This window comes from Stegostoma tigrinum, chromosome 6 (assembly GCF_030684315.1).
Source record: "Stegostoma tigrinum isolate sSteTig4 chromosome 6, sSteTig4.hap1, whole genome shotgun sequence".
Taxonomy (NCBI): Eukaryota; Metazoa; Chordata; class Chondrichthyes; order Orectolobiformes; family Stegostomatidae; genus Stegostoma; species Stegostoma tigrinum.
The window spans coordinates 59,751,825-59,775,870 of NC_081359.1; the positions used below are offsets into that span (position 1 = coordinate 59,751,825).

A 24,046-nucleotide genomic window follows, 5' to 3' on the forward strand; every position below is an offset into this window, starting at 1 on the left:
TTCTACCTATCTTGATTGGCTTAAGGCAGACCTATTTAATCAAAAAGACTGACAAGCTTGAGCTGTCAAATTTTCACATCGTCGAAAACTTCCAATGTAGCTAATGTTCCATCCTGAAATAAGAATTGTTGAAAATACTTTGAAGATTCATCAAAGACATTCATTAGTTTAATTTAATTTCATTATTTCTATTGTGATTCTAATTTTATATTTAATAATAAAAATAAATTGCAAGTTTTGTACTGAGCAACAAAACCGTTCAATTTACTTCATAAGCAATATCTTTCATTATTTTTCCATGAGCAGAGTAACACTGAACATCATAATTGAGCTTTGTGTTCCTAAGCTAGGGTCAGGGAAATAAAAGTTGGGTTTCTTTATCTTGATTGATAATCAGTGTCCCCATTGTAACGTATGCATGTGTGCTTGTGGTGACATCTGATGAAGACATGATGAGACTTGGCAATGATATGGCCCATAATTTCAAAGTCTGCATATATTCACTGTCTTGTCTCATACTTGAAGAATGACCATTTGGGTAAGGCTACTGGAGTCAAGCCAGCATTTTGAAATCATGAGTCACCAGCTTCATATGAGGAAAAATTGGAAAGAAACAAAAATGATTTGATTTAATTTTAAAAAGTACAATGAAAATTTATTTTGGTTAGTTTAATTTTGGTATATTTTATTGTCCATTTGTGTCATTAAAAAAGGCTGGAATCATTCGTAAATTGTTCAGTTATTTATATTTGGCTTTAATTGATCTTTTTGCTCCATGTATTTCTGTACCTTGGAAGCTGCAAAAAATAAAAGATTGCCTGAAAAATATTCAAAAACAAGTGGCTATCCAAGAATTGGGTTTAGCATGCCTTTAGTGATAGTTATTGCTGTGCAGACTTGTTAAGTTGAGAATGACTCTATGACTCTAATTGTCTTCCATTTTCTGTTTGAATAGAATTCAAAGAATGAACTTTCTTTGATAGGGTGCCATTAACTGAAAATCATATGACAATTAAGTTTTCAGCTAATTTTGTGATTAAGCACCCATTTTGTACATTTTTATGATTCCTTGATCTTTAAAAGATACAAGTAAAAGGAAGATCTTTAAATAACACCCAAACTGACCATGAAGTGAATAGGGTTATCCAGTTTATTGTATCAGAGCAATGTACCAAAGCCTTTTTGAGTTTGTGCCTCTTAAAATTAGTTGTTGATATGATGTAGTATCCACATGTTAGGCCATGGGCATATACCACAGACAGCCAGGATGTTATTAAGACAGATACATATAAGTTTCTTAATGACTGTATACACTAATACTTCAGACACCTCAGACTCAACTGGCAGTGTGGGTTATATGCTTACTTAGGTTGCTTTAATGTTTTATATATATTTGACTGCCTGACTGACTGATTAGCTGGATGACTGCTGACTGAATGACTGGAGAGTAAGACACAGACCTCTTAAACTGGAGCTCATATGTTGTGATGTCATCTAGCCATCTTAAAGATATGGTGCCTTTCTGAGGTCTGTTCAACAATATAAGCGTCAGCATAAATTTCACAGCCCCAACATCAGTTCTGTGTAGTTTTTGTCTTTAGAGTGGAATGTAGTATTCTATGTGAAGTTCAACTAAAAATTTCTCCTGTAGTTTAAGAATAAAATTGTCAACAAGAAGTGTGCTTAGAATCTCCTATAATGTCTTGAACACTTTAGTGGAGAAACATAAGAGAAAGAATCCTATTTGTCCAGTTATCAGGTAGAAGAAGAGTACCTTAGTATAATACCAGAACAGCATTTTTATCTTATAATTATCCCCCAGGGAACCGACAACAGTGCAGAAAGAAGTTCAAAGATCTGACTCAGGATGCTTCTTACTCAAACACTGAAACATCATTTCATATCTTCCTCTTCACATCAGTTCCAGAACTCTGCCACTAGTCCCATGGCTTGTGTTCACTCTCCCACACACTTGAGGCTTTTCATTACAGCATGAAATCATATTTCTGTACCTTACATCACATGACTGTACTGATTCAAACTTGCTGTCTGCAATTCACCGTGGAGTAGTATAGGCTGGATGTCAATGGAGATGAGAAAGTGAGTAAGTGAGAAAAATGGCAATCTGGGATTCCTGAAAACATTTGTAATGCTTGCAAATTTCACCACTGCAAGTGAAAGGTGCAAGATGGTTGTGAGCCTGCCAGGTATGGGTGTGGTTCTGTAGTGGTGAAAATAACTGACTCCATGAATATCCAGCCCATGTTGCCCCATGGTGAATTGCAGTTTGGTTGTTTGGACCAAGCACTTGTGTAATTGTGATCTGCCCTCGTTTCTTCTTTTTTTTCTGCTGGTGTAACTCTGTAGATTCTAATCTTCCCTTCTCCTAGCTGTAATGACAAATCCATTGAGATCAAACAGAAATTTTCCAGAAGTCCCTGAGTCTCTTGACTCAGCAAATAACTTTCCGAAATGATTATCTTCAGTTAATGCTGTCAAAACGCCTAACAGTCACAAAAGCAGCACATAAACCATCCAAACATATTAACTAGCAATTTATTGAAGGGAACTAGTGATCACTTTATAGTGACATTCTACAGCTTGTTCCTCCATCTGATTGCTCTGACTGGTTTAGGATTGGTGAGTGGGTCAACACAACAGTTGAAACGTATGTTTGGACCCAAAACAGGTGTAGAACCTGAATTTACATGTTCTACTAGATGTCCATTTTGTACAAAGTGTTAGATGTCGAAAACAAATTTTGAATCAAAGTGGCAATGGGAAATGGTGCCAAAAATCTGACCTCCTGTGGCTGAGTGTTCATATTCTGGAGTTAAAACCAATGTCCACAGTTTAGAAATTTCATCCTGCAAACAACCTAAGGATACAAAGGAAGCTTGTATTTTCTGTTTTATACTTTCAAAGCACTTGCATTTGGATGAATAAAATGGTGTCATGGCAAAAAATGATTTAGTTTTCAATTTCTTACAGTGTTTGCCAATCCATGGAAATCAATAATAATCTTAGACTAGTAAATTAGCAGGATCTTATTGTAGCAAATAAACAGGTAATTGATTATATGATATCATTTTATTGAGACATTATTTCCAAATATTTTTGCTGAGTTCAATATTTGCATTGTTTAACATTTGAAACTTTTGGTGGAGTAAAATTATAAAATTTTGTGAAAGCCTTTAATCATTTTCTAAAAAAAAAGCGACATGTACATTCTGTTCCAGTCCATTCTTGACACATCTGGATTTTAAAAGATGCCAAAATCAAATCTAGGTAGGCAGAAATTGATTTTCTATGTAGTTTAACAGAAAATGTACAAATATTCACATATCAAATATGGATCAAAAAAGTGGATGTTCAGTAAGCATGCCAACATTATGCTGATACCTTCTAGAATAATGAAAGGTCATGACTTGATTGTAATGCAAATAAAATTTCAAATTAAATTATTGTTTTATTGGATCAAATGAGATTTTAAATTTAAAAGCCATTCATAACCAATAGCTAGGTATTATTAGTGATATCTATTGTATATTATATTTGTGCCATGTGTTGTAACTTATGTCTTATATATTGTGTTAATGCTGCCATTTCCAGATATTAAAGGAGTATGCAATTAAAAGCAGGAAGCAGGTAAGACACACAAAACGGTATTGCATGTCACTGTTACATTTAGAACTGTTATTATCTGAGGTATGATAAGATGATTAATATATATTTTGAGGGGAAGCCCAGACACTCTGAAGCCAGATAGACAAATTAAGAACAGATGGAAGCACATATTACTTACAGATAGGATGGAGTACAATTCATGTTCTATGTTTGAGATCCCTGGCTGGAAACAGCAAACAGGTTAATTATGTGTGCTACAGATCGGTCGTTTTAAAGAATATTCTCATACTTCTGGCTCAGCCACAAACACAAGGTTTACGTCTGCAGCAAACTCCATTGTGGGCAGTCAATAAGACTACATTGCTACAAGCCGTACGTCAAAACAACGAAAAATGGTATTCAGCTCACCTTACTATTTGGGATTCACAGAAGATATTCTCTCCTTATGATAGTATCCTCATCATCTAGAACCTTCTGCAATACAAATATGCAAAAATCCATCTTACAAAATATTGGCATGAAATAAAACAATTTGAGTTGATTTTGTATATTCTTGTTTCCCATTATTAGATTTGTAAAACTACTGACTGTACTTAAAGGTATTTATCATTCCTTTAGCACTTACAATGTAGCAGGTCTCCCTTTAAAAAGGGCAAGGTTCTGGGTGTCCAAAGACTCTTGCTTTGAGCACACAATAAGACAGGGGATCCTCAATTTCCCAATGTCCGACTTACAAACAAGTAATCATTTTAATCATTCGACACGAAAATGTTCACTCATACTTACAGATGGACATCTCTTTTATACTGTGAGAACTGCCAATGCTGGAGTCAGAGGTAACAAAGCGTGGAGCTGGAGGAGCACAGCAGGCCAGACAGCATTGGAGGAGCAGGAAAATTGACATTTCGAGTTGGGACTCTCTGAAGAAGGTCCCAGCCCAAAACGTCAACTTTCCTGCTCCTCACCATGCTGCCTGGCCTGCTGTGATCCTCCAGCTCCACGCTGTTTTATCTCAAATTTTACTGTATTATGTTCTGACTTGTGGACAAATCGACTTACGAACAAACACTGAAACGGAACCTGTTCTTAACCCAAAGACTGCCTGCAGAACTTTTTAATTATGGAAGAAATCAAAGTCCCTTGATGTCAACAGAGCCTCCTCAGTTACTATTTTGGGTGGAGCTGTTTAGCGCCTATGTGTTGGAGGGGGTTTTAAACAGCTCTATCAATAGAAGAGAAGACAATTTGTGCAAGGCATCAGGTCTCTGGAGTATCCCTGCACATTATTGAACATAAATAGAGCAGTGTTGATGGAGTTAGGACATTCTTCAATGAGATAGAATCTTGAGAGTACATGCATATGAACACACAAAGAAGATATATTTCTAATTACCTAATGTAAACACAGATCAGAGCCTTATATGTATTAAGTATCAATGTATAAAAAATAGTATTAATTTGAAATCTAAGCCTGAAGACAGTTCTTGACTTCACTTTCTCCTTGGCCTGTCTGTTAAGAACCCACACTCATAATGTGGCATTAATCTACAAGATAAAATATGGTAGATATGACAAGATACACTGCCTAGAAAATCTTGGCAGCAGTTATGATCAAGAAACAGATCAGAGATTTTCTGGAGAAAAAGATTTCAAAAAATCATTATTTTACGGAATTGCTGATACATCTTTAAGACCAGCCAGCACTACGGTAAAATAAAAGCTATAGAACTAAACAACAGCTGTGAAGGAAATATCTCTTAAACAGAAATCTCCTCCAGAGAAACCATCAGAACACTGAATGTCTCAAACAAGACCTTAGTCAGTAATGTGAGAAAGAGGCCTTCAAAAATGTAGTTTGAGCAGTAAAAGCCCACTAGCACCTCAGGAAGCTCTTTCCGGATCAGGTACCCATGAAAAGAAGTCAATTCCTGGACACCCAGAAAGGAATTTCATACAAAAATACATCAGACATAAAAAATTCAGCATCAACAATGTAATGTCAGCCATCTGCTAACACTTAGTAAAGTCATTTTGAGAAAGTTCTACTATTTGGACAATGAAGACATCATTTTGGTAAAGGAAACCCCGACTTTTCATTGAAAACAATACTTAATACAACAGAAACTTCTGTAGCTTTTGGTTTTAGTATCACAATAACAATCTTCTTAATAACTGTTGGGGCTGTCCATGGCTGAAAGCAGCATAAGATGGCTGGATGCAGTTTTTAGTTATCTTAGAATAACTTGTTTGGTGTACTTTGCTTTGAAGTAAATCATAAGTTAGAACAATAGTAGCTCAGTAGACAGATTATATCCAAGGTAACTGATTAAGATAATACACACAGGCAGACACGCAACTGCAGTTATTTAAGCAGGAAAAACTAGCTAAGAGCACTGATAGTAGAATTATGTACTTAATTAATTTGGAGTCTGGAATCCATCACAAATAGATTTACTTTGGTTAAGATTGATAGACAATCACAGTTATAGACTTTGAAATAGTTATAGATTTTGACATATAACCTTAAAAAAGACCACAATAATCATTAAAAAGATTCCACTAAAAATTCTACAAACAAGACAGCCTTAGACAGTAAGGCAGAGCCTCCCCCATATTGCTTGCAGGGAGGATCGAATTACAGGTGCAAAGGTCAGCAGTATTCGAATGTGGTTAAACACAGCATGCATTGTGAAAAGCCCCAAGGAGAGAGATGAGGGTGTCTGGGAAACATCACAAGATCATGGAAGATCAAGGATTGTCCATAATCCTGTCCATCCTGACCATGCAGTCACGTGATTAACCTGACTGGATGAGTAAGTAAGTAATTAATAATATGATTGTTCTGTAACTGCTAAAGGCAGTGTATAAAACAAGTGTATAAAAATGCACGTCTATCCTTCGTTCATTGAAGAAGCTTCCGGACTTCCAGATGTTTCTCCCACCGGTGTAATTTCAAGAAAACCTTTCATACTGGAAGTGGTCGAATGATTTATTTGGTAATTCTGCCCCAATACAACAAAGATTCAGCAATTTAAATCAACACAAAATAGAGCAAGACAGGAAAATGATTTAGTACAATGAGATCAAAATCAAATCAGTATCCTCCCAAATTAAGGTAATAATCAAAACTTCAAGTGTATATCAACAATCAGCCAATGTTACAAAATTCACTTGTATAATTAAGCTTTCAGATGCATTTTATAGGCTAGCAAGCTGGCAAACAGAGAAATCCAAAGATTTCAAACAGCTTCCGCATTGGACACCTAACCAAATGTAGAACAGGTTAGCATATCTCTTTTCCACATAGGAACAACACCAGAACAACTCCTCAATCAATAAGAACCAAATTTTATGTTTGACAACCTCATAATAGCTTTAGATCGCTACTTCACTTCAAGAACATGTAAAGTCATCAGTGAGATCATGCTTCAAATCAGACATCGACTTCCAAGAAACCCTATTGATAGTTTGATCAATGACTTGTATGTACCGTCTGAATCATACAATGGCTTCGGAAAATTACAGAAAAAACTAATTTACAACAAAACTCTCATTGGTCTCTTTCAGAACTTTTCCCTATTGAGTAAGAAACGTGCTCTGCCCTCAATTTCCTGCATATACACACTGCAAGAAGCTTCTTTCGGTACTAGTGTCTCAAATGGTTTACTGGACATGGCAAGCTGGAAAATCTTTATAAAATCAACTTGAAAGCCGATTCCAAACCAGTATGTTTCGTTATACCAAGGAAAATCCCTCCCACCCAATGACAGAAAAAGAAGAGAAACAATTAGAGGACATGGTGAACAGAGTTGTTATCATCCTGGTGTGTAAATCAACAGAATGGTGTTCATGGAAGGTCACAGTTCCCAAGCCTAATGACTGCAGATGAATCTGCATGGGCGTCACGCAGCTCAATAAAACAGCTGTTTTATTAGACTCAAAACAGTCTTTTCTGTTTGTACTGAATACTATCCCTTTTTAACTTTGTACGTATGTGTCAGACCCCAAATGACTCCACGTAGGTCTCGTTTCTGATGTTGTGTCTGCATGATTTTTCACAGGCTTAGCAGAAAAAAAGATGTCTTTTTAAGTCAAGGAAACTTTGTGGTTGGGCTGTTTACTGCTGCAGTAAAAAATGAGTCAATTACATTTTTAATCAGAGAAAGGTATACCCTCATATAATGTTAGGCTTGCAAATATTTCCAAACCAGATCAGTGAGGAGTTAAGAGTTAATTGAACATGGCATTAAGCAATTGAAGGAAAATTAATGTAGAACAGGTCATGTGTAAAAACAGCCTGTTTTGGGTGGAAGGTAACCGCAATAACCCTTGGCTAGGATTGGGAACAGAAGATTGTGCAAAGACACAGAGACACCTGGACCTGTTATGGTACAATGCAATACAGAGATGGCACTACCACATATAATATCAGATTCAGAACACAATTAATGTTGGGAACTTTTCCCAGCTCAGAGGAGTGGGAGTCATGAGACTGGGGCCATGAGAACAGAGATAGAGCTCCCAGTGCTAGCTGTCATCCAGGAGGCCTCAACAGGAACAAGGAAGTGAGCGTCACTTGTTCAATATGTATAAAGTTCAGGGGGAGGTTATAGCCTAGTGTATTATCACTGGACTGTGAATCCACCAGACACAAGTAATGTTCTGGGGACCCCAGCTCAAATCCTGCCACAGCAGATAGTAGAGATAATGGGAACTGCAGATGCTGGAGAATCCAAGATAACAAAGTGTGGAGCTGGATGAACACAGCAGACCAAGCAGCATCTCAGGAGCACAAAAGCTGATGTTTCGGGCCTATGCCCTTCATCAGTGAAACGTCAGCTTTTGTGCTCCTGAAATGTTGCTTGACCTGCTGTGTTCATCCAGCTCCACACTTTGTTATCACGGCAGATAGTAGAATTTGAATCAAGTAGTATTCTAGAATTAAGAGCCCAATGATGACTGTGAAACCATTGCCAATTGTCAGAAAAACCTCTCTGATGAAGGGTCCAAGCCCGAAACGTCAGCTTTTGTGCTCCTGAGATGCTGCTTGGCCTGCTGTGTTCATCCAGCCTCACATTTTATTATGTCAGAAAAACCCATTTGGTTCACTCATGTCCATTAGGTAAGGAAACTGCCATCCTTACCTGGTTTGGCCTACATGTGACTCCAGACCCACAGCAATGTGGTTGACTCTTAACTGACCAATTAATGATGAGTGATAAGTGCTGGCTTAGCCAGTGCATCCATGACCCACGAATGAATGTAAGAACGTATGTTAAGCTAATAGGTTCACTCATTAGTTTGCACATCTCCAAATTAGATGAAGCTAATAAATTTGTTTTACATTGAAGCAGACATCTTCTTGTATTCATTTTGATCATCAGACCTTAAAGAACCCATTAGGCACCCTCACCTGACCAATATACATCTCATGCCAAAAATAACTTAAAGACTTATTGTTATTGACAAATGAGGTTGAAAAGTTTTTAACTGGTTCACCACTTTTCAGCCAGTTGTGAGAACCAAAATGAATTTCAAGGCCTGAGACAGGGATAATGTTGACAAGTTAAATAAACAAGTGAGTTGACCCAATTCTTTCGGAGATAATGGGAACTGCAGATGCTGGAGAATCCAAGATAACAAAGTGTGGAGCTGGATGAACACAGCAGGCCAAGCAGCATCTTAGGAGCACAAAAGCTGATGTTTCGGGCCTAGACCCTTCATCAGAGACTGAATTCTTTCCTTGCTTCACTCCTGCAATGGCCACAAATTTAGTTTGAAGTAAAAGTGGTGATAATGTCAATTTTACATATGTACAATATAGACACATAGTATACATGTGTTATGTTTGTATTCACATATGTACGTATATCCATACATTTATATATTAAACAGTAGAGAGCTCAGTATCAGAAACAAGTCAGCCAAGTTTTGAAAATAAACAAATAGGGAACTAGTCCATTGCAAACAAAGCTTACTCATATAAAACTAGGGGAAAATGTCCAAATATTTAATTAAAAAGAACAATCCTGCAATATTGCAAGCTATAAACTCTGCCACAGCACATGAAACAGGAGTTAACAGGTGCTGACTATGCAAACAGCTAGTTTCCAGGTTAGAAGTCACATGCAACCATGTTATCGTGCAACAAGTTTATTTGAAATCACAAGTTTTTGGAGTGTTGCTCCTCCACCAGGTGGACGTCACCTGAAGAAATAGCAGTGCTCCAAAAGCTTGTGATTTCAAATAAATCTGATTGGACTATAACATGGTGTCTTGTGATTTCTGACATATTCCACTCCAGTCCAACACCAGCCACCTCAACATGGAAAGCTGGAAAATGTAACTGGAAAGTTGTAACAAGAATTCCAGCACCAGATAGTGACAGTGTTCGAGAGGTCTGAACAATGAAGCGAAGTAATTCATCAGGACTGGCACCAGTGGCAATGGAGAGGGATCGCAGCTGGAGCAGTTTAACATTTTCTCATTGGAAGAATGCATTTCTTTGGTGAAAAGAGAGCTGACTGGAAGGGGGAACAGACAAAGGAATTTCTTAGCCCAATGGAACCCACAGACTCATTCCATTTTCATAGTGTAATTAGTTCCTTGTTTATCTGTAATTTCCCTTCCTGTTTTTAATTACCTGCTGTTTGTGGAATAAAGAATCCCTGCTTCATGATCCTTGGCACTTCATATGTTCAACTCTCATTTTACAAGGTGAGAGAACAAAAAGGCAGCTGAGTTAATGCAGTGAAACAGCTGAAAAGAACTCACACCAGACTGATTGAGAAAAGTGCGAGAGCTGTGGGGTGACCACATGAGAGAAGGAAATGTTCTGCACAAAGAACTAGCTACAGACCTTGCAGAAAGTCAGATCACTGGGGAAAGATATACAAAGTATGAGGCTAAAGAAAAGCTGGTAAATGAGCTATTACAGACAGAACAACAGACAAATGAGAAGTTAAAAAAAAATTAAAATATCTGTACCCTGGAGGATTATGATGATTTGGAGGACCCAATACACAAAGGAATCACGTAACTCAATGAGTGATTGGATGTGATGGATCCTAGAGAAAAAATGAATTTCACTAAATCATTCAGATCAGGAAGAAGGTAAGAGATAAACCTACAGCCATAAATCTGAAGCTGGAGCACAGAGTAAATCATCTTGCTCAAACCATAACGGAAAATGGTACCAGAAAATTTTATAGAAATTGGTTACACAAGGACAGATGTGCCAAAACATGCTATTGGCATACAAAGTAACTGAGGTTTTAACAGCTGGGAATAATTCAAATCGATGGCACATAAACAGGAAGGTAAGAAAAATAGATAAACTGTATGTTCTACATCACTGAAACAGATGATCTTGCTATCGTGGGATTGAGCTGTTGTAAAGACCTGCAGCATAGCTCAGGAAGCATGAGATTAAAAATTTAGGTATAAAGATCTGCATAGTTTGTGGGCAAAATCATACATCATAGAAAGCCAGTGAAGTAAAACCATCAAAACGGGATCAAATTAGAGATGAGATCCACAGAAAAGAAGACTCAGCAAATGATCTGGGGAAGTTCTAATAAGCCATTGAAACACAGCCAGCAATGCATCATTACTGGTCAATGAAGGATGACAAATGATTAGACGATGGTGCTCTGCTAGTTGCATCCAGAATAATCATATTTAAAATTATGCTCAAAAAAAAAACACGGAAGCAATGGGAAGTATAAGCTCAGAACCAGAGCAGCTGTGTGTTGGATAGATATCTACAAAGCCTCTCAAAAAAATGGTGTCCACATGAAAACTCTGCCGGGAATACAAAAATTAACAACAGAAAGAGGAGATGATAGTTACTGAAGTACCTTCCAGACCAGAAGTAAGCTTCACATAGTCAGGAAGGAGAGATCAGATCCAGAGTGAGGCACAACCCAGCTGGATCACGATCGGTGCAGGCTTGGAGGGCTGAAGGGTCTGCTCCTGTGCTGTAATTTTCTTTGTTCTTTGTTCTTTGAATGTATATTTTGGGGATTTTGGATCAGCATGGGAATAGAACTGCTAATCCTTTCTTCCATCTTTTTTAAACGTTTAAAGTGTAGTAGTCTAGTTAAAAGATTAATGAGTGAACTGACTCATCTGTCTGAGAGGTTGTTATTAGTCAATGACCTGAAGCTTAGAATTAGAATTAGATTTTATTGTCACAAAGTACAGAAGTGTAGTGAAAAGTATACAAAGTCACCATTTCCAGTTCCATCTGTAAAAACCTGAATTTAAAGAAAAACAACCATCTTAGATACAAAATCCGAAACACCGATCTAAGACACAAAAACATAAGCAGAAATACAAAACAAACAGGTCTTCAGTAGGTATTTAATACTATTGAAGCTTAACTAGTGTGAGCCATCTCAGCTCAACTCAGTATATTTAAGAGTGGGCCTTTTGAAAACACATAACCAGTAAGCTTTACACGGTCAAGGAGGAGAAATCACATTCAGAGTGAGACACAGGCCAATTGAGTAAGAATTAAAACTATTGGAGACCAAAGGGGCAATCTTTATGTGGAATCAGAGGACGTGGGTGAGTCTTAAATTAATATTCCTCATCTGTATTCACAAAAGAACGACTTTGGAGATGGAGATTTCATTTGGGCTGGAGAGATTCTACAGCATGATAAGATTAATAAGGAGGAGGTATTAGATTAAGCAGGCATACAGATGGATAAATCCCCAGTGTTTGATGAGATGCTATGGGAGGCAGGGAGCAAATTGCTGGGGCCCTGGTGGAAATATTCAATACTTTGGTGGTCACAGGTGAAGTGCCAGATGGCTAAAGGACAGCTAAACTAGTTCCTTAGTTCAAAAAAGCAGCTGGGATAGACCAGGTAATCACAGGCCAGCAGGTCTGAAGTCATTGGCAGAAAAATTACTGCAAAAATTCTGAGAGTCAGGATTAATCAACACTTGAAAAGGGATTGATCAGGGATAGTCAGCGTGGATTTTATGGAGGGAGATCGTGCCTGACTGATTTTAGTTGAGCTTTTTGACAAAGTCACTAAATATATGAGGGGCAAAATGGTTAGCACTGCTACCTCACAGTGCCAGGGACCCAGATTTGGTGTGGATTGATGTGAAACCATGGGAAATTCGGGGTTACAGGGATAGGGCAGGTAATGGATCTGGGTGGGGTGCTCTTCATAGGGTTGATGGATCAAATGGCCTGCTTCTGCACTGCAGCATTTCTATAATTCTATGACATTGACGCAGATGATGTGGTTTCCATTGACTTCAGTAACACCTTTGTCAAGGTCCAAAATAGGAAGCCTGGTCAAAAAGCTAAGAGCTAAGAGGCAAGTTGAAAAACTAGATGGCTTGCAAATAAGAGGCAAAAGGTAATGCTGGAGGATTGTTTTTGTGATTGGAAGCCTGTGACCAGTACCACAGGGGTCACTGCAGGGACCCTTGCTATTTGCTATGTACATTAATGACTGGATGGAAAGTATAATTAGTAAGTTTGCAAATGACACAAAAATGGGTGGAATTGTTACAGTGAAGAGGATGGTCTCAGACTACTTTCTAATATTGATCAGCTGGTAAATTGGACAGAGCAACAGCAGAGAGTATTTTTACCTAACATATGCGAGGTGACATGTTTTGCGAGATCTAGGGAAGGATAAGCACAATGGATTGGTAAGACCACTACGGAGTACTGAGGAACAAAGGGAGCATGGTGTATAAGTCCATTTGAAGGTGTCAGCACAGGCAGATAGGGTGATGAAGAAGGCATACAAAATGTTTGCCTTCATTAAGTGGGGTATAGAATATAGAAGCAGGGAGGTCTTGTTGCCACTTAATAAAGCATTGGTTAGGCCACAGATGGAATACTACATCCAAAGATAGTAGGAACTGCAGATGCTGGAGAATCTGAGATAACAAGGTGTAGAGCTGGATGAACAGAGCAGGCCAAGCAGCATCATAGGAGCAGGAAAGCTGACATTTCGGGCCGAGACCCTTCTTCAGAAATGGCGGAGGGGAAGGAGATTCTGAAATAAATAGGGAGAGACGGGGAGGTGGATAGAAGATGGATAGAGGAGAAGATAGGGAGCCAGTAAAGGTGAGTGTAGGTGGGCAGCTAAGGAGGGGATAGGTCAGTCCAGGGAGGAAGGACACGTCAAGCGGGCGGGATGAGGTTAGTAGGTAGGAGATGGGGGTGGAGCTTGAGGTGAGAGGAGTGGATAGGTGGGAGGACAGGTTAGGAGGCGGACATGAGCTGGGCTAGTTTGGGATGCGGTGGGCCTTAAGTTCACCTGGGCCATCTCTAAAACCTCTCTCGCCTTCCTGGACCTCTCTGTCTCCATCTCCAGCAACCACCTAGAAACTGATATCCATTTCAAGCCCACCGACTCCCACAGCTACCTAGAATACAGCTCCTCCCACCCACCTTCCTGCAAAAATGCCATCCCCTATTCCCAATTCATTCGCCTCTGCCACATCTGCTCCCAGGATGAGGCATTCCACTCCCATACATCTCAGGTGTCCTTGTTTTTCAAGGAGCACAACTCCCCCACCCCCAGGAGTTGAGAACGCTCTCGACCGTGTCTCCTGCATTTCCCACAACTCATACTTCACACCCCCTCCCCGCAATGACAACCAAAACAGAATCTCCCTCGTCCTCACTTACCACCTCACCAACCTCCGGATCCAACGCATCATCCTCCAACACTTCCGCCATCAGCAATCCGACCCCACCACCAAAGACATTTTTCCCTCCCCACCCTTGTCTGCTTTCTAGAGGGTCCACTCTCTCCGTGACTCCCTTGTCCGCTCCACACTCCCCTCCAGCACCACCACTCCCAACACTTTTCCCTGCAATCACAGGAAGTGCTATACCTTTCCACATCAAGCAGACGTTCACCTGCACATCTGAAAATGTGGTATATTGCATCTGCTGTTCCTGTTGAATCTTCCTCTACATCGGGGAAACCCAACGGAGGCTTGGGGACCGCTTTGCAGAATACCTATGCTCAGTTCACACTAAACAACTGCACCTCTCAGTCATGAACCATTTCAACTCCCCCTCCCATTCTGCAGATGACATGTCCATCCTGGGCCTCCTGCAATGCCACAACGATACCACCTGAAGGTTGCAGGAGCAGTAACTCATATTCTGCTTGGGAACCCTGCAGCCCATTGGTATCAATGTGGACTTCACAAGCTTCAAAATCTCCCCTTCCCCCACTGCATCCCCAAACCAGCCCAGCTCGACCCGCCTCCTTAACATTTCCTTCCTCCTACCTATCCCCTCCTCTCAACTCAAGCCTCACCGCTATCTCCTATCTACTAACCTCAACCCGCCCCCCCCTTGACCTGTCTGTCCTCCCTGGAATGACCTATCTCCTCATTCCCTCCCCACCTACACTTACCTTTAATGGCTCCATCCCTGCATCTTTGACCGGTCTGTCTCCTCTCCACTTATCTTCTCCTCTATCCATCTTCTATTCGCCTCCCCCTCTCTCCCTATTTATTTCAGAATCTCCTTCCCCTCCCCCATTGCTGAAGAAGGGTCTAGCCCTGAAATGTCAGCTTTCCTGCTCCTGTGATGCTGCTTGGCCTGCTGTGTTCATCCTGCTCTACAGCTTGTTATCTCAAATAGTGCATGCAGTTTGGTCACCAAACTATCAGAAGCATGTGACTGCACTGGTGAGGGTACTGAGAAGATTCACCAGGATTTTGCCTGCAATGGAAGATCTCAGTCATGAGGGAGATTAGGTAAACTGGGTTTGTTTTCCCTGGGGAGAGGAGGCTGGGTGGGGAATCTGATTGAGGTAATCAAAATTATGCAGGGCATAGACAATGTAGACCCTGAAATCTTTTCTCATGGCAGATAAATCTTAAGACCAGAGGGCAAATGTTTAAGGTGAGGAGTAAGTTGTTGACAGGAGGTCTGAGGAAAACATTTTTCACCCAGAGTACGGCAGAAATATGGAATGTCCTGCCTGACAGGGTGGTAGAGGTAGGTACTCTTACAACATTTAGGAGGCATCTGGATTAGTGCCTAAAATATCTGGGAGTGAGCTATGGATCAAGTGCAGGTAAATGGGATTAGTATAGTTTAGTGTTTGTTGGTTGGTATGGACATATTGGGCCTGTATCATTCTACAACTATGACCATGGCAGACTGTGACAGCCAGTTTATTCACACAAAATCTTGTCTGAATAGTATCTCATAGCTGCAGACTGCTATTCAAAGTTCCCTTTTGTCCAGATGATGAAAATTTTGAGAAGTACAACAGTTTTGAGAAATACAACAATCATGTCAGCAGTACAAGTTCTGTTCAGTGAACAAGTGATTTTGGCTCCACTAATCCAGAAGAAGGTAAAATGTTAGTTTTTTTTGTATTCAGTTCTGCATGTGTTTCTTTGAAGAGACTGCTTCAGTTCTGTTGAGTCTCTGATATCTGATTGATTCCATGGATTCTGAATACCGTGAAGCCACAGAATGCTGGTGCAGCTACAATTGCTCATCCAGCTGGATCTATCTAGAACACATATGACAGCCAGGTGAATTGATGGCATTGCACTTCAGTACCATTGATCCTGCACATGGACTTGCTGAACTGTCACATGCTGACAATTTTACATTTGTAGGTTTCTCCAAACCTTCCCATGTCTGTAGGTACATGTATGTATCGGTACTTGTCCCTGTGTCAATCTTAGCCAATAACAAATAATCACAAGTTTTCTGTGCACAGGTAACTTGAAATTTTGTAAATTTGCAAGGCATTGAAGTTTTGCATGAGATTGACAGTATGTAACATGTATTTGTTACTCTTTGCCTCAGATGCTGAGCAAGTTCATGTCTGTACACAACAAGAGCTGGGTACCATTTAAACTTGGGCTGATAAATAATAGTTGTACTACATATGGCCTAGGCATTAACTATTGTCCCTTGATATTCCATTGCTTGACTATCACTGAATTGACCTACCATCAATTATTAGAAGTTACAATTGATCAGAAATTTAGCTTGGATAACGTTTAAATACTGTCACTACAACAGCAGATTATGGCAGGGAAACGTGTGGAAAGTAGCTAACCACCTGATTCTCCAAAGCCTGTCATCATCTACAAGATATTAGTCAGGAATGTTTGGATGGGTCCAGCTCCAACAACACTCCAGAACTTTATACGATCCAAGGACAGTCAAACTCCATCTATCACTTAAAAATTCACTCCTTCCACACAATGGCACTAGTGTATGTCATGAAAAAGACACATGGTAGCAACTCGCCTTGGCTCCTTTGAAAGCATCATTCACACCCACGACCTCCATCACCTGAAGAGAAGGATAACAGATGCATGGGAACACCACCTGCAAGAGTTCAGCCCACACCAAACACCATCCTGACTCAGAACCATATCATTAATCCTTTCCTGTTGCTGAGTCAAAATCCCAGAATTGCCTTCCTACTGGTACTGTGGTGTTCCTAAAAGTGGTAGACTTTAACACCACTTTTGAAAAAAATTGAAGATGGCAGCAAATGTTGGCCTCTTGAGTGATGCTCACATCACATGAAAGAATAAGAAAATTCCAACCATCAATGTGAATAGTTTTTGGCTTATTTTCCACTGTAGTAGAAATTAATAATTAATGTATAGATGATAATGATGAAAGCCTGAAATTTAGGATGTCAGCTGTTATTTTTATACAATGTAAAATGTTATGTGCTTTTTTAGCCTAAAGACTAGCACAAAAAATGACGCTGAACCTTTACAATTCAAATTAGTCAATAGTATACTATGAGCTTTGAAATGAATCCGCATTATGAACAGAATGTTACGGCAACAAACACGTGTATGTTTGCTGTGTTGCACTGTCACTATAGCACATGTGAAGAACTACTAGTGACTGTGCCCAAGTAGTGAAGATTCAAATCTATTTTGTCAGTGAACGACCAGTTGATATCATGAAAAGCAGAGGAGACAGAAGTCAGTATTGAAGACACGCAGGGCTATTTTGGGATCAAGGTAGCTTCAAAATAGCTGAGGAAAACTTTGGCATATATCTCTGTTATACAGGCTTACTTTGATTCTATGAGGGAGACAGTGCCAGCACCTTCTGCCTTGGTGGTCTACATATCAAGCTCATTGATATTATCACCGTAGTTTATGTAACATGCTTGAAGTGTTGGTAAGCGTAGTGATTGTAATGTGGTCAACCACCTGGACTTATAGAATATGAATTTTCTGATTGTGGCTGCTAATCTGGTCCAATCTGGAAGCCCTGGCTGACACATAAAAAGGGGAAGTATCAAAGAATATGACACTCTGCGAACTGACCCTGAAGAGGCAGTACTAAAGTCAGGAACTGTTCATGTGATGGTATACTGGCTTCTGTGGAGTTATTTCATTACATTGCCAAAACATTCCCCAAACATGTTTGATATAAAGGGTCGGATTATCCGAGGAATGGCAATCTCTCTGCAGATTGCTACTCTGCTCCTTTACCATGCCTCTTACTTGTCCTGACTGGAGCTGAGATAACTGCAGTCTATGCAGGAACAGGCTCCTGAATGGTCCTTAGGTTCATTACTGAGCCCATCTAAGTGCCTCAATTGGTGGTGGGGCAGGGAAGAATTTAGATGGAGGTGGGAAGGAGGCAGGGTTCTGGTACACCCAGTTATGTTGTGTTCCTGCCTCTGGCACCAGAAGATTCTGCCCAATGTGCCACATACATTTCTAATACATGAGCTAAGATTTAATTCCAATTTCACTACAAATTAAATTTCTTTCTTACAACTCTGATTATCCTTACTTGTCAAAAAAAAAGAAAGAATTCATCATTAAACATATTGTTTGACAAGCAGTGCAAGTCTAGGGCCAGTCCTAGAGTCTAGAGTCAAGATAAATTGACAAAGTAATCACATAAAACTCAATATAAGCGGAGGCTATTCTTCAGTTTTGGGATTTACATTTGAATAAAACAAAGAAATAAAAGTACGTATTTAAAGAACTTAACACTTTCATTGAAGGATATATTACTCTTAACAGAAATGGTTTCCACATTAATAAACACCAGTTTCTTTTATCTGTTGCACTGTTTCCTGGCATGTATCTCTGAAACAGCTTCAAGTCAGGAGTGAGTTCTGAGATATTCGTAGACATTGACAACATTGGAGTGCCCTAACAAAGAAGGAAATTCAGCTGGTAAAAAAACTGATACCTTTTGAATAGAATAGAAAGCATTTCCAGTAATGGTTAAATATTTTGAATAAGGTCAGAATTGCATTCCAAATTCAAAAATTGAACTTTGAGCATAAGTCATTTCCTTAAACTTATACTCACTTTAAAATTTAATATTAAAGGAATTACACAGCCAAAGATCTAGCAACAGCTGATGAAACTTACAATTTCTGCAGTTTTTATGGATGAATATTGCATCAGTCTGCTAAGAAAATGCATTTGAGAATTAATGTAACATAAACACCGAAAGCAATACAAATATCAGTTTGCACCACTGTATTTGCTCAACAAACATTGATTTCTTAACTCTTAAACAGAAACAGAATTGTATTAATGTTAATGTATTAGAGGTTATTGAATTTCTGATAACTATTTATGCACTAAAAGACACTACCAGAACTTGGAGAGATAAGAGATATTTTATTCTTACATGCCTGACTTATCATTATGAAATATTTGGTCCCCACTTCCCTTGCATTGAATCACAAGACTAGTATCTTTGAATATTTAAAGTTATTGTGGAGTAGACAGAAATATGGAGAGATTGGATTAGCTGTTATTTTATTGAATTGTGAAGCAGGGTCAAAGGGGCAGAGGGTCTAACTCCTAATTTGTGAGAAAGTGAGCACATCGGCTTTATGTTATTTCATAATATTGAAAAATATGGAAATTCAAAATTGCAGTTAAACTTCACTAAAGTTATTACTGATCAGTGAGCAGAAAATCTTTTACATTAATCTTCTACTTTGTTAAGAATGGAATAAAATACTTTGATGATTAAATAGATACTTCCAGACCTGAAGTAAAAACAATGCAGTAGAAAATGGGGGCTACCGCACACAAAAATAATTGATCTTCCTTTTCTCATGGGATCTAGGTATCACGGAAAAGTTAGTATCTGTTGCCCATCTCTGGTTGCTTCTTAACTGTGCGTCTTCCTAGGCTTTTTCAAAGGAAAGTTAGGAATCAATCACGTTGCTGTAGGTCTAGTGTCACACATGGGCCAGATCAGCACAGCTGATTTCCTTCCATAAGGAACATTAGTAAACCACCTGGATTATTACAATACTCAACGATAGATATCATGGTCATGATTAGTGAGGCCACTTAAACGTTGCAGTTTAGTTAAGCAAATTTAAATTTTACCAACTAGGGTGGCATGGTGACTCAGTGGTTAGCACTTCTGCTTCACAATACCAGGAACCCAGGTTCAATTCCAGCCTCGGGTGACTGTCTGTGTGGAGTTTGCACATTCACCCCATGTCTGCATGGGTTTTCTCCCACAGCCCAAAGATGTGCAAGTTAGGTGGATTGGCCATAGTGTGCAAGCTGGGTGGATTAGTCATGGGAAATGCAGGGCTACAGGATAGGGGATAGGTCTGGCGGGACACTGTTCAGAGGTTCAGTATGGACTTTGACATGCCAAATGGCCTGCTTTCACACTGTAGGAATTCTATAAACTGCTGAAGGTGAATTTGAACCTTGTCCCCAGATCATTAGCCTGAGCCACTAGATTATAAATCCAATGACATTTCGCCATCTTCCCACAGTAGAATAGAATTTACAGTAAACCAACTGGTCTATGCTGGTGATTATGCTCCACACAAGCTTTTGCATCTTATTTCTTTCATCATATCAGTATATCAATGCTTGATTTTCATAGCTTGTTGGTAAATAAGACTATCCTTTTTTTCTGAAAAGCTCACTAGTGACATTTTTCACATTTTGAACTAAATTTAAAGAGCCAAGAAATTGCATATTTATCCACTAAGTGATTGAATTTGTCAATTCAACACTTTTGTGTCGTGATTCTCAGCCATTCCCGAAGCTTGAGTTTTGGCCTTATCCACCAGTACTATAGGTGTTTGAATGTTCATTTAAAGTTTCAAAATCTATCATTATTGTGCTACAGAAGTTCTGAACATACTCAGATTCAGTTGAGAGCCATTCAAATTATCTCTATTATTTATGCTTGTAATGTGAACATCGCTAGGCCAACATTTGTTACCAATCCCTAATTGACATGGTGGTGAGCTGCTTTCCTGAACCATTTTAGTTGTTGGGACCTATCCTTGCCCGTTCTCAATGCTTTTGTTAAAAAGTCTATGTTCGCAGACACCCAGGAGCACGTGTAGTAGAGAAATTCCTGAAATAAATCAAAATAACAAATGATAAAAAAACTTTTAAAATGAAAAAAACAATTAATGAGAACGTATATAGGTGATGAGAAACAAATTTGAATTGCTTTAATTGATAAAAATCAGCATAAAATGGTAAATGCAAACATACATTTTTTTTTAAAACGTTGGGAGTGAGCATGCCTAGTTGGAATAGTTGAAATCACTGTATTGTTAGTGTCAGCAGACATTCCACTTAGGAATGGAGTTTAAGGATTTGGTCCCAGTGAAAATGAAGATATAAGTCATATAGTTCTAAGTCAGGATGATATGTGATTTGGGTGGGAACTTGTAAGTGGTGGTCTTTCCATGCATCTGCTGTCCTTGCTCTTTTAGATGGAAAAACTCATAGATTTGAAAGAAGCAGTTGAAAGAATCTGGGTGAGTTATAGCAGTGCATCAGCAGTAATCATTAGCAGGATAATAGGGAAATACTTGACTGCTTAATAATGCTTCAACAATTAAGTAAACAAACATGGGAGTAGAAGAAACTGGAGCAGTATCTATGTATTGAAATTAATGGCTGGAAAGTTTGGATAAGGTCTATAATGGGGAGCAAACTGATATTGCCTATTCATAATCATTTTATTTGTTATTTTTATAATATTTTCACATTACCTTTACTGGAATGAGAAAGAGATTGCTTTGTTTCCACCTTACTGGATGTCTGAATGGCAGTCAATTGCAGTGGCAATGAATGGATCATCCCTATAAAAAAGAGCGAGAAGACATTTAATGTGCATGCTCATAAACCATATACCTTATAAAACACAGATGTCACATATCAGAACATTGCATCTAGAATATATTTCAGTGACCATATATATCTAAAATATATATATCCTTTTGAAAATACATTTGTCCCGACTTGTTTTCACATTGCTAAAATACAAGAACTGTTTTGTAAATTTCAATTTTTAATTCAGTAATCTCCGTAATGCTTGGTGTTAGATTTTGAATTATATACCTTTGGACTGGAGTTTCCAAGGTTTGGCAAACACAACTCTCATTGCAACTCTGATCCCTTTTTTACATTAAGAAAGAACTCTACGTACCTAACAGGAGATTCTAATCAAGGCTCCTGCAGAAATGTGGAGCTGTACTTTAAAGCCGACAGGTCCCTCACAGTGCAGGATGTTCTAGGGAAGGCAGTCAATTGTCCACTATCGTAGGCAACCACTCATCCGATAGAGTAAATACATAAGGCAAGTGTGAGGTTAGGGTGCCATGAAAATAGGTGACTAGGTGGACAGATGGCAGTGTGCAGGTAAGTAGGGTATCAGCTAGGTATGGAGTATAGTGAGTAGGATGTCAGAATCCAAGGCGGCTGGGGAGGTGGGGTGGGGGGTTGGATCAGATAAGTAATGAAGTATATCGAGTAGGTCAGAGTGAGCAAAAGATGGGGACGGTGTGGAGGTGTTGTATCCTATAGGGAGATTTGATTTGATTAGACTTATTATAGTCACATGTACTGAGATACAATGGAAAGTACTATACGGCATGCTAACCAGCCAAATCATACCTTTCATAAGTGCACCAGGTAATAGAATCGAAGGCAGAATATAGTGTTATAGCTACCGAGAAGGTGCAGAGCAAGATAACTCTATGAGGGGCCCATTCATAAGTTCTGATAACCACAGGGAAGAAGCTATTCTTAAATATGTTGTTATGAGTTTTCAAATTTTCGCATCTTCTATCCGATGGAAGAGGGTGGAATAGAGTATAACCAGGTGGCAGTGTGGTTTGGGTGGTATGAGTTAAGTTACGGGGTCAGTTTAATAGTTGGTCTCAGAGTAGGTTCTCAATGGTTTAACTTTTCCTGAGTAGCTATCTGCTTATCTGCAGGAGAACCCATTGAATTCTGCATTTTAAATGGATACTTCGGAGGGCTGGGGAATTGCCCAGAGGAGTCTTCAACTCCCCAGCTAATTCCCATAGGTCTACTAGGTCCAGGGTTCCACAGGATTCCCGTGTGCAAGTCTCTGTGGATGCTGCAGAAATGACTGGCTAACTATTGTGAAATCGAGACCTTTGTGTTGTTAGACCTCTGTTATGCGAGCAGTTAAACAATGTGTGCCCATAAAAACTAGATAATTTTATAAGTGTCAAGATCAAAATATATCTTTCATTGTTCCAACAATTTTTAGTTTGAAGATACTTGACATATATGATACCATAAATCAGAATTGAAAAAGTTAACCACAGAATCCTACGAATTTCTTTTAACCTGAATTGGACAGTCAGCTAATTTGAGAATTTTGGTGGCTTAATTAAATTTTCACATTTTTTGGCAACTCTAGCAACATTGAAGCTTGATACCATTGTGGCTATGGCTGGGAAGCTTTGGAACAAGGATAGTAAGACTGGGTGTATAGTTATTGTGAGAGGCAATGGATAGAAAGGCAAATATCAGGTTTTGCACTGGAAAAATCAGGTAGCATTAGACACCACAGATACCTTCTTGCAGCTCAAAGAAATATTCATAACAACTTTTCTCAGACCTTATAAACTTTAGTTGATGCAATTAGCAAATAAATTAGAATTTGAATTGCTTGCCAAAATTAAGAAGGCAGAAATAATTGAAGTCCCAGCACAGCATTTGGACTTAGCATAAATACAAGAGAGATGGGTTAAGTGCAGTAGTAGACCACAGAGTGAGGCATTGGAGACTGACAATAGTAAGTTAAAGCAGTTGAACAAGAAACAAACAAATGAAACAGCTTGAGATGAAAACATAAGGGAAGGGAGTAGTCAGAAAAAGGCAATCAAGAAGCCCTGGAAGTGAAAAGAATAGAATGGAAATACGAAGCATAGAAATCTAGATTCAAAGTAGAGGGAGGGCGAAAGAGCAAAAGAAAAGCTTAAATTGGTGTAGTTATAAAAGGAACGCATGGTAAATTGGAGAAGGCTCTGATAATCCAAGGACCAGTAAGGAATGCTTAAATCTGTAAAGGCCCTCCCAAAAATTGAGAAACATGAAATGGAGGTATTCTTCATATCATTTGAGAA

The 24,046-nt window shown here is 39.0% G+C and overlaps 1 protein-coding gene and 1 long non-coding RNA gene across 3 annotated transcripts in view; one reads left to right on the forward strand and one right to left on the reverse strand.

Moving 5' to 3' along the window:
- The window catches only part of aff3 (AF4/FMR2 family, member 3), a 194,360-nt gene that overhangs the window by 89,857 nt on the left and 80,457 nt on the right, over nt 1-24,046 (reverse strand). For both annotated transcript variants that reach the window (XM_048533102.1, XM_048533103.1), the window contains 2 exons: nt 21,656-21,745; nt 4,036-4,101 (listed from right to left, as the gene is read on the reverse strand). The gene's annotated coding sequence lies outside the window, so the exon portion shown is untranslated. The remainder of the gene's footprint in view (nt 1-4,035; nt 4,102-21,655; nt 21,746-24,046) is intronic.
- Nucleotides 6,323-7,570, forward strand: LOC125453465 (uncharacterized). The gene is made up of 2 exons (XR_007247772.2): nt 6,323-6,444; nt 7,195-7,570. It is a non-coding gene; the product is annotated as an uncharacterized LOC125453465 (long non-coding RNA).